Genomic DNA, 7500 nt, shown 5'->3' with positions numbered 1-7500 from the left:
CCTGCTGTGGCTGCCCACCTGCAGCATCAGCAGCAGCAGCAGCAGAGGAGAGATGCTCCTCCAGCTGGGGAAGGCAGCCTCTTCCGCTGCTTCCCCAGGAAGAGGCTGTAGCCCAGGCCGAAGCGAAGCTCCTCTTTCCTGCCAAGGAGAGACCCTGCTGTGGCTGCCCACCTGCAGCAGCATCAGCAGCAGCAGCAGCAGCAGCAGAGGAGAGATGCTCCTCCACCTGGGTAAGGCAGCCTCTTCCGCTGCATCCCCAGGAAGAGGCTGTAGCCCAGGCCGAAGAGAAGCTCCTCTTTCCTGCCAAGGAGAGACCCTGCTGTGGCTGCCCACCTGCAGCATCAGCAGCAGAGGAGAGATGCTCCTCCACCTGGGTAAGGCAGCCTCTTCCGCTGCTTCCCCAGGAAGAGGCAGAAGCCCAGGCCGAAGCGAAGCTCCTCTGTCCTGCCAAGGAGAGACCCTGCTGTGGCTGCCCCCCTGCAGCATCAGCAGCAGAGGAGAGATGCTCCTCCACCTGGGGAAGGCAGCCTCTTCCGCTGCTTCCCCAGGAAGAGGCAGAAGCCCAGGCCGAAGAGAAGCTCCTCCGTCCTGCCAAGGAGAGACCCTGCTGTGGCTGCCCACCTGCAGCATCAGCAGCAGCAGCAGCAGAGGAGAGATGCTCCTCCAGCTGGGGAAGGCAGCCTCTTCCGCTGCTTCCCCAGGAAGAGGCTGTAGCCCAGGCCGAAGCGAAGCTCCTCTTTCCTGCCAAGGAGAGACCCTGCTGTGGCTGCCCACCTGCAGCAGCATCAGCAGCAGCAGCAGCAGCAGCAGAGGAGAGATGCTCCTCCACCTGGGTAAGGCAGCCTCTTCCGCTGCATCCCCAGGAAGAGGCTGTAGCCCAGGCCGAAGAGAAGCTCCTCTTTCCTGCCAAGGAGAGACCCTGCTGTGGCTGCCCACCTGCAGCATCAGCAGCAGAGGAGAGATGCTCCTCCACCTGGGTAAGGCAGCCTCTTCCGCTGCTTCCCCAGGAAGAGGCAGAAGCCCAGGCCGAAGCGAAGCTCCTCTGTCCTGCCAAGGAGAGACCCTGCTGTGGCTGCCCCCCTGCAGCATCAGCAGCAGAGGAGAGATGCTCCTCCACCTGGGTAAGGCAGCCTCTTCCGCTGCTTCCCCAGGAAGAGGCAGAAGCCCAGGCCGAAGCGAAGCTCCTCCGTCCTGCCAAGGAGAGACCCTGCTGTGGCTGCCCACCTGCAGCATCAGCAGCAGAGGAAGGATGCTCCTCCACCTGGGTAAGGCAGCCTCTTCCGCTGCTTCACCAGGAAGAGGCAGAAGCCCCGGCCGAAGCGAAGCTCCTCTGTCCTGCCAAGGAGAGACCCTGCTGTGGCTGCCCCCTGCAGCATCAGCAGCAGAGGAGAGATGCTCCTCCACCTGGGTAAGGCGGCCTCTTCCGCTGCTTCCCCAGGAAGAGGCAGAAGCCCAGGCCGAAGAGAAGCTCCTCTGTCCTGCCAAGGAGGGACCCTGCTGTGGCTGCCCACCTGCAGCATCAGCAGCAGAGGAGAGACGCTCCTCCACCTGGGTAAGGCAGCCTCTTCCGCTGATTCCCCAGGAAGAGGCAGAAGCCCAGGCCGAAGCGAAGCTCCTCTGTCCTGCCAAGGAGGGACCCTGCTGTGGCTGCCCACCTGCAGCATCAGCAGCAGAGGAGAGATGCTCCTCCAGCTGGGGAAGGCGGCCTCTTTCGCTGCTTCCCCAGGAAGAGGCTGTAGCCCAGGCCCAAGCGAAGCTCCTCTGTCCTGCCAAGGAGGGACCCTGCTGTGGCTGCCCACCTGCAGCATCAGCAGCAGAGGAGAGATGCTGCTCCAGCTGGGGAAGGCGGCCTCTTCCGCTGCTTCCCCAGGAAGAGGCAGAAGCCCAGGCCGAAGAGAAGCTCCTCTTTCCTGCCAAGGAGAGACCCTGCTGTGGCTTCCCCCCCTGCAGCATCAGCAGCAGAGGAGAGATGCTCCACCAGCTAGGGAAAGGCAGCCTCTTCCGCTGCTTCCCCAGGAAGAGGCTGTAGCCCAGGCCCAAGCGAAGCTCCTCTTTCCTGCCAAGGAGAGACCCTGCTGTGGCTTCCCCCCTGCAGCATCAGCAGCAGAGGAGAGATGCTCCACCAGCTATGGATAGGCAGCCTCTTCCGCTGCTTCCCCAGGAAGAGGCTGTAGCCCAGGCCGAAGCGAAGCTCCTCTTTCCTGCCAAGGAGAGACCCTGCTGTGGCTGCCCACCTGCAGCATCAGCAGCAGAGGAGAGATGCTCCTCCAGCTGGGGAAGGCAGCCTCTTCCGCTGCTTCCCCAGGAAGAGGCTGTAGCCCAGGCCCAAGCGAAGCTCCTCTTTCCTGCCAAGGAGAGACCCTGCTGTGGCTTCCCCCCTGCAGCATCAGCAGCAGAGGAGAGATGCTCCACCAGCTAGGGAAAGGCGGCCTCTACCGCTGCTTCCCCAGGAAGAGGCTGTAGCCCAGGCCCAAGCGAAGCTCCTCTTTCCTGCCAAGGAGAGACCCTGCTGTGGCTTCCCCCCTGCAGCATCAGCAGCAGAGGAGAGATGCTCCACCAGCTAGGGATAGGCAGCCTCTTCCGCTGCTTCCCCAGGAAGAGGCTGTAGCCCAGGCCCAAGCGAAGCTCCTCTTTCCTGCCAAGGAGAGACCCTGCTGTGGCTGCCCACCTGCAGCATCAGCAGCAGCAGCAGCAGCAGAGGAGAGATGCTCCTCCAGCTGGGGAAGGCAGCCTCTTCCGCTGCTTCCCCAGGAAGAGGCTGTAGCCCAGGCCCAAGCGAAGCTCCTCTTTCCTGCCAAGGAGAGACCCTGCTGTGGCTTCCCCCCCTGCAGCATCAGCAGCAGAGGAGAGATGCTCCACCAGCTAGGGAAAGGCAGCCTCTTCCGCTGCTTCCCCAGGAAGAGGCTGTAGCCCAGGCCCAAGCGAAGCTCCTCTTTCCTGCCAAGGAGAGACCCTGCTGTGGCTTCCCCCCTGCAGCATCAGCAGCAGAGGAGAGATGCTCCACCAGCTATGGATAGGCAGCCTCTTCCGCTGCTTCCCCAGGAAGAGGCTGTAGCCCAGGCCGAAGCGAAGCTCCTCTTTCCTGCCAAGGAGAGACCCTGCTGTGGCTGCCCACCTGCAGCATCAGCAGCAGAGGAGAGATGCTCCTCCAGCTGGGGAAGGCAGCCTCTTCCGCTGCTTCCCCAGGAAGAGGCTGTAGCCCAGGCCCAAGCGAAGCTCCTCTTTCCTGCCAAGGAGAGACCCTGCTGTGGCTTCCCCCCTGCAGCAGCATCAGCAGCAGCAGCAGCAGCAGCAGCAGAAGAGGAGAGATGCTCCACCAGCTAGGGAAAGGCAGCCTCTTCCGCTGCTTCCCCAGGAAGAGGCTGTAGCCCAGGCCCAAGCGAAGCTCCTCTTTCCTGCCAAGGAGAGACCCTGCTGTGGCTGCCCACCTGCAGCATCAGCAGCAGCAGCAGCAGAGGAGAGATGCTCCTCCAGCTGGGGAAGGCAGCCTCTTCCGCTGCTTCCCCAGGAAGAGGCTGTAGCCCAGGCCCAAGCGAAGCTCCTCTTTCCTGCCAAGGAGAGACCCTGCTGTGGCTGCCCACCTGCAGCAGCATCAGCAGCAGCAGCAGCAGCAGCAGAGGAGAGATGCTCCTCCACCTGGGTAAGGCAGCCTCTTCCGCTGCATCCCCAGGAAGAGGCTGTAGCCCAGGCCGAAGAGAAGCTCCTCTTTCCTGCCAAGGAGAGACCCTGCTGTGGCTGCCCACCTGCAGCATCAGCAGCAGAGGAGAGATGCTCCTCCACCTGGGTAAGGCAGCCTCTTCCGCTGCTTCCCCAGGAAGAGGCAGAAGCCCAGGCCCAAGCGAAGCTCCTCTTTCCTGCCAAGGAGAGACCCTGCTGTGGCTGCCCCCCTGCAGCATCAGCAGCAGAGGAGAGATGCTCCTCCACCTGGGGAAGGCAGCCTCTTCCGCTGCTTCCCCAGGAAGAGGCAGAAGCCCAGGCCGAAGCGAAGCTCCTCCGTCCTGCCAAGGAGAGACCCTGCTGTGGCTGCCCACCTGCAGCATCAGCAGCAGCAGCAGCAGAGGAGAGATGCTCCTCCAGCTGGGGAAGGCAGCCTCTTCCGCTGCTTCCCCAGGAAGAGGCTGTAGCCCAGGCCGAAGCGAAGCTCCTCTTTCCTGCCAAGGAGAGACCCTGCTGTGGCTGCCCACCTGCAGCAGCATCAGCAGCAGCAGCAGCAGCAGCAGAGGAGAGATGCTCCTCCACCTGGGTAAGGCAGCCTCTTCCGCTGCATCCCCAGGAAGAGGCTGTAGCCCAGGCCGAAGAGAAGCTCCTCTTTCCTGCCAAGGAGAGACCCTGCTGTGGCTGCCCACCTGCAGCATCAGCAGCAGAGGAGAGATGCTCCTCCACCTGGGTAAGGCAGCCTCTTCCGCTGCTTCCCCAGGAAGAGGCAGAAGCCCAGGCCGAAGCGAAGCTCCTCTGTCCTGCCAAGGAGAGACCCTGCTGTGGCTGCCCCCCTGCAGCATCAGCAGCAGAGGAGAGATGCTCCTCCACCTGGGGAAGGCAGCCTCTTCCGCTGCTTCCCCAGGAAGAGGCAGAAGCCCAGGCCGAAGAGAAGCTCCTCCGTCCTGCCAAGGAGAGACCCTGCTGTGGCTGCCCACCTGCAGCATCAGCAGCAGCAGCAGCAGAGGAGAGATGCTCCTCCAGCTGGGGAAGGCAGCCTCTTCCGCTGCTTCCCCAGGAAGAGGCTGTAGCCCAGGCCGAAGCGAAGCTCCTCTTTCCTGCCAAGGAGAGACCCTGCTGTGGCTGCCCACCTGCAGCAGCATCAGCAGCAGCAGCAGCAGCAGCAGAGGAGAGATGCTCCTCCACCTGGGTAAGGCAGCCTCTTCCGCTGCATCCCCAGGAAGAGGCTGTAGCCCAGGCCGAAGAGAAGCTCCTCTTTCCTGCCAAGGAGAGACCCTGCTGTGGCTGCCCACCTGCAGCATCAGCAGCAGAGGAGAGATGCTCCTCCACCTGGGTAAGGCAGCCTCTTCCGCTGCTTCCCCAGGAAGAGGCAGAAGCCCAGGCCGAAGCGAAGCTCCTCTGTCCTGCCAAGGAGAGACCCTGCTGTGGCTGCCCACCTGCAGCATCAGCAGCAGAGGAGAGATGCTCCTCCACCTGGGTAAGGCAGCCTCTTCCGCTGCTTCCCCAGGAAGAGGCAGAAGCCCAGGCCGAAGCGAAGCTCCTCTGTCCTGCCAAGGAGAGACCCTGCTGTGGCTGCCCACCTGCAGCATCAGCAGCAGAGGAGAGATGCTCCTCCAGCTGGGTAAGGCGGCCTCTTCCGCTGCTTCCCCAGGAAGAGGCAGAAGCCCAGGCCGAAGAGAAGCTCCTCTTTCCTGCCAAGGAGAGACCCTGCTGTGGCTGCCCACCTGCAGCATCAGCAGCAGAGGAGAGATGCTCCTCCACCTGGGTAAGGCAGCCTCTTCCGCTGCTTCCCCAGGAAGAGGCTGTAGCCCAGGCCGAAGCGAAGCTCCTCTTTCCTGCCAAGGAGAGACCCTGCTGTGGCTGCCCACCTGCAGCATCAGCAGCAGAGGAGAGATGCTCCTCCAGCTGGGGAAGGCAGCCTCTTCCGCTGCTTCCCCAGGAAGAGGCTGTAGCCCAGGCCCAAGCGAAGCTCCTCTGTCCTGCCAAGGAGAGACCCTGCTGTGGCTGCCCACCTGCAGCATCAGCAGCAGAGGAGAGATGCTCCTCCAGCTGGGGAAGGCAGCCTCTTCCGCTGCTTCCCCAGGAAGAGGCAGAAGCCCAGGCCGAAGCGAAGCTCCTCTGTCCTGCCAAGGAGAGACCCTGCTGTGGCTGCCCACCTGCAGCATCAGCAGCAGAGGAGAGATGCTCCTCCACCTGGGTAAGGCAGCCTCTTCCGCTGCTTCCCCAGGAAGAGGCAGAAGCCCAGGCCGAAGCGAAGCTCCTCTGTCCTGCCAAGGAGAGACCCTGCTGTGGCTGCCCACCTGCAGCATCAGCAGCAGAGGAGAGATGCTCCTCCAGCTGGGGAAGGCGGCCTCTTCCGCTGCTTCCCCAGGAAGAGGCTGTAGCCCAGGCCCAAGCGAAGCTCCTCTTTCCTGCCAAGGAGAGACCCTGCTGTGGCTTCCCCCCTGCAGCATCAGCAGCAGAGGAGAGATGCTCCACCAGCTGGGGAAAGGCGGCCTCTTCCGCTGCTTCCCCAGGAAGAGGCAGAAGCCCAGGCCGAAGCGAAGCTCCTCTGTCCTGCCAAGGAGAGACCCTGCTGTGGCTGCCCCCCCTGGAGCATCAGCAGCAGAGGAGAGATGCTCCTCTGCCTGGAGAAGGTTGCCTCCTCCACTGCTGCCACAGGAAGAGGCAGAAGCTCAGGCCGAAGGAAAGCTCCTCTTCACTGGGAAGGAAGCCTGGGCTGCAGCCTGGAAGCAGAAGCCGAGATTAGCTCCACCTCCTGACCCAGGGCAGACGCTCCTCTTCCTGGGCAAGGAGGCCTGCCCAGGCCCCCTGCAGGAACCAGGCTCACCAGCCGAACCTGCGTACCCACACTTAAACACCCCTCCTGGGATGCACAAAGAAACTCACCCCGCCAGACCTCCGTGACACTGGTACCCCAGCAAGATTTTCGTGACGCTGGTGCCCCAGCAAGATTTTGGTGACGCTGGTACCCATGAAATATTTTCGTGACACTGGTACCCCTGATGGATTTTCGTGACGCTGGTACCCATGAAAGATCTTCGTGACGCTGGTACCCACGATGGATTTTCGTGCCGCTGGTACCCATGATGGATTTTCGTGACGCTGGTACCCATGATGGATTTTCGTGACGCTGGTACCCATGATGGATTTACGTGACGCTGGTACCCCTGATGGATTCATGTGACGCTGGTACCCACGATGGATTTACGTGACGCTGGTACCCATGAAAGAGTTTCGTGACGCTGGTACCGCAGCACCCTGACACTTTGTCATTTTTCTGGGAGGTATTTTTCGTGACGCTGGTACCACAGCACCCTGACACTTTGTCGTTTTTCTGGGAGGTCTTTTTCGTGACGCTGGTACCAGAGCACCCTGACACTCTGTCGTTTTCCTGGGAGTTCTTTTTCGTGACGCTGGTGCCACAGCGCCCTGACACTTTGTCGTTTTTCTGGGAGGTATTTTTCGTGACGCTGGTGCCACAGCACCCTGACACTTTGTCATTTTTCTGGGAGGTATTTTTCGTGACGCTGGTGCCACAGCACCCTGACACTTTGTCATTTTTCTGGGAGGTCTTTTTCGTGACGCTGGTACCAGAGCACCCTGACACTCTGTCGTTTTTCTGGGAGGTCTTTTTCGTGACGCTGGTACCACAGCACCCTGACACTTTGGCGTTTTTCTGGGAGGTCTTTTTCGTGACGCTGGTGCCACAGCGCCCTGACACTCTGTCGTTTTTCTGGGAGGTCTTTTTCGTGACGCTGGTGCCACAGCGCCCTGACACTTTGTCATTTTTCTGGGAGGTATTTTTCGTGACGCTGGTGCCACAGCACCCTGACACTTTGT

Source organism: Oryzias latipes, chromosome 23 (assembly GCF_053564925.1).
Source record: "Oryzias latipes strain Hd-rR chromosome 23, Olatipes_Hd-rR_3.1".
NCBI classification, from domain to species: Eukaryota; Metazoa; Chordata; class Actinopteri; order Beloniformes; family Adrianichthyidae; genus Oryzias; species Oryzias latipes.
The sequence above is the reverse complement of the archived record's forward strand: the minus strand, read 5'-3'. Positions refer to the sequence as shown.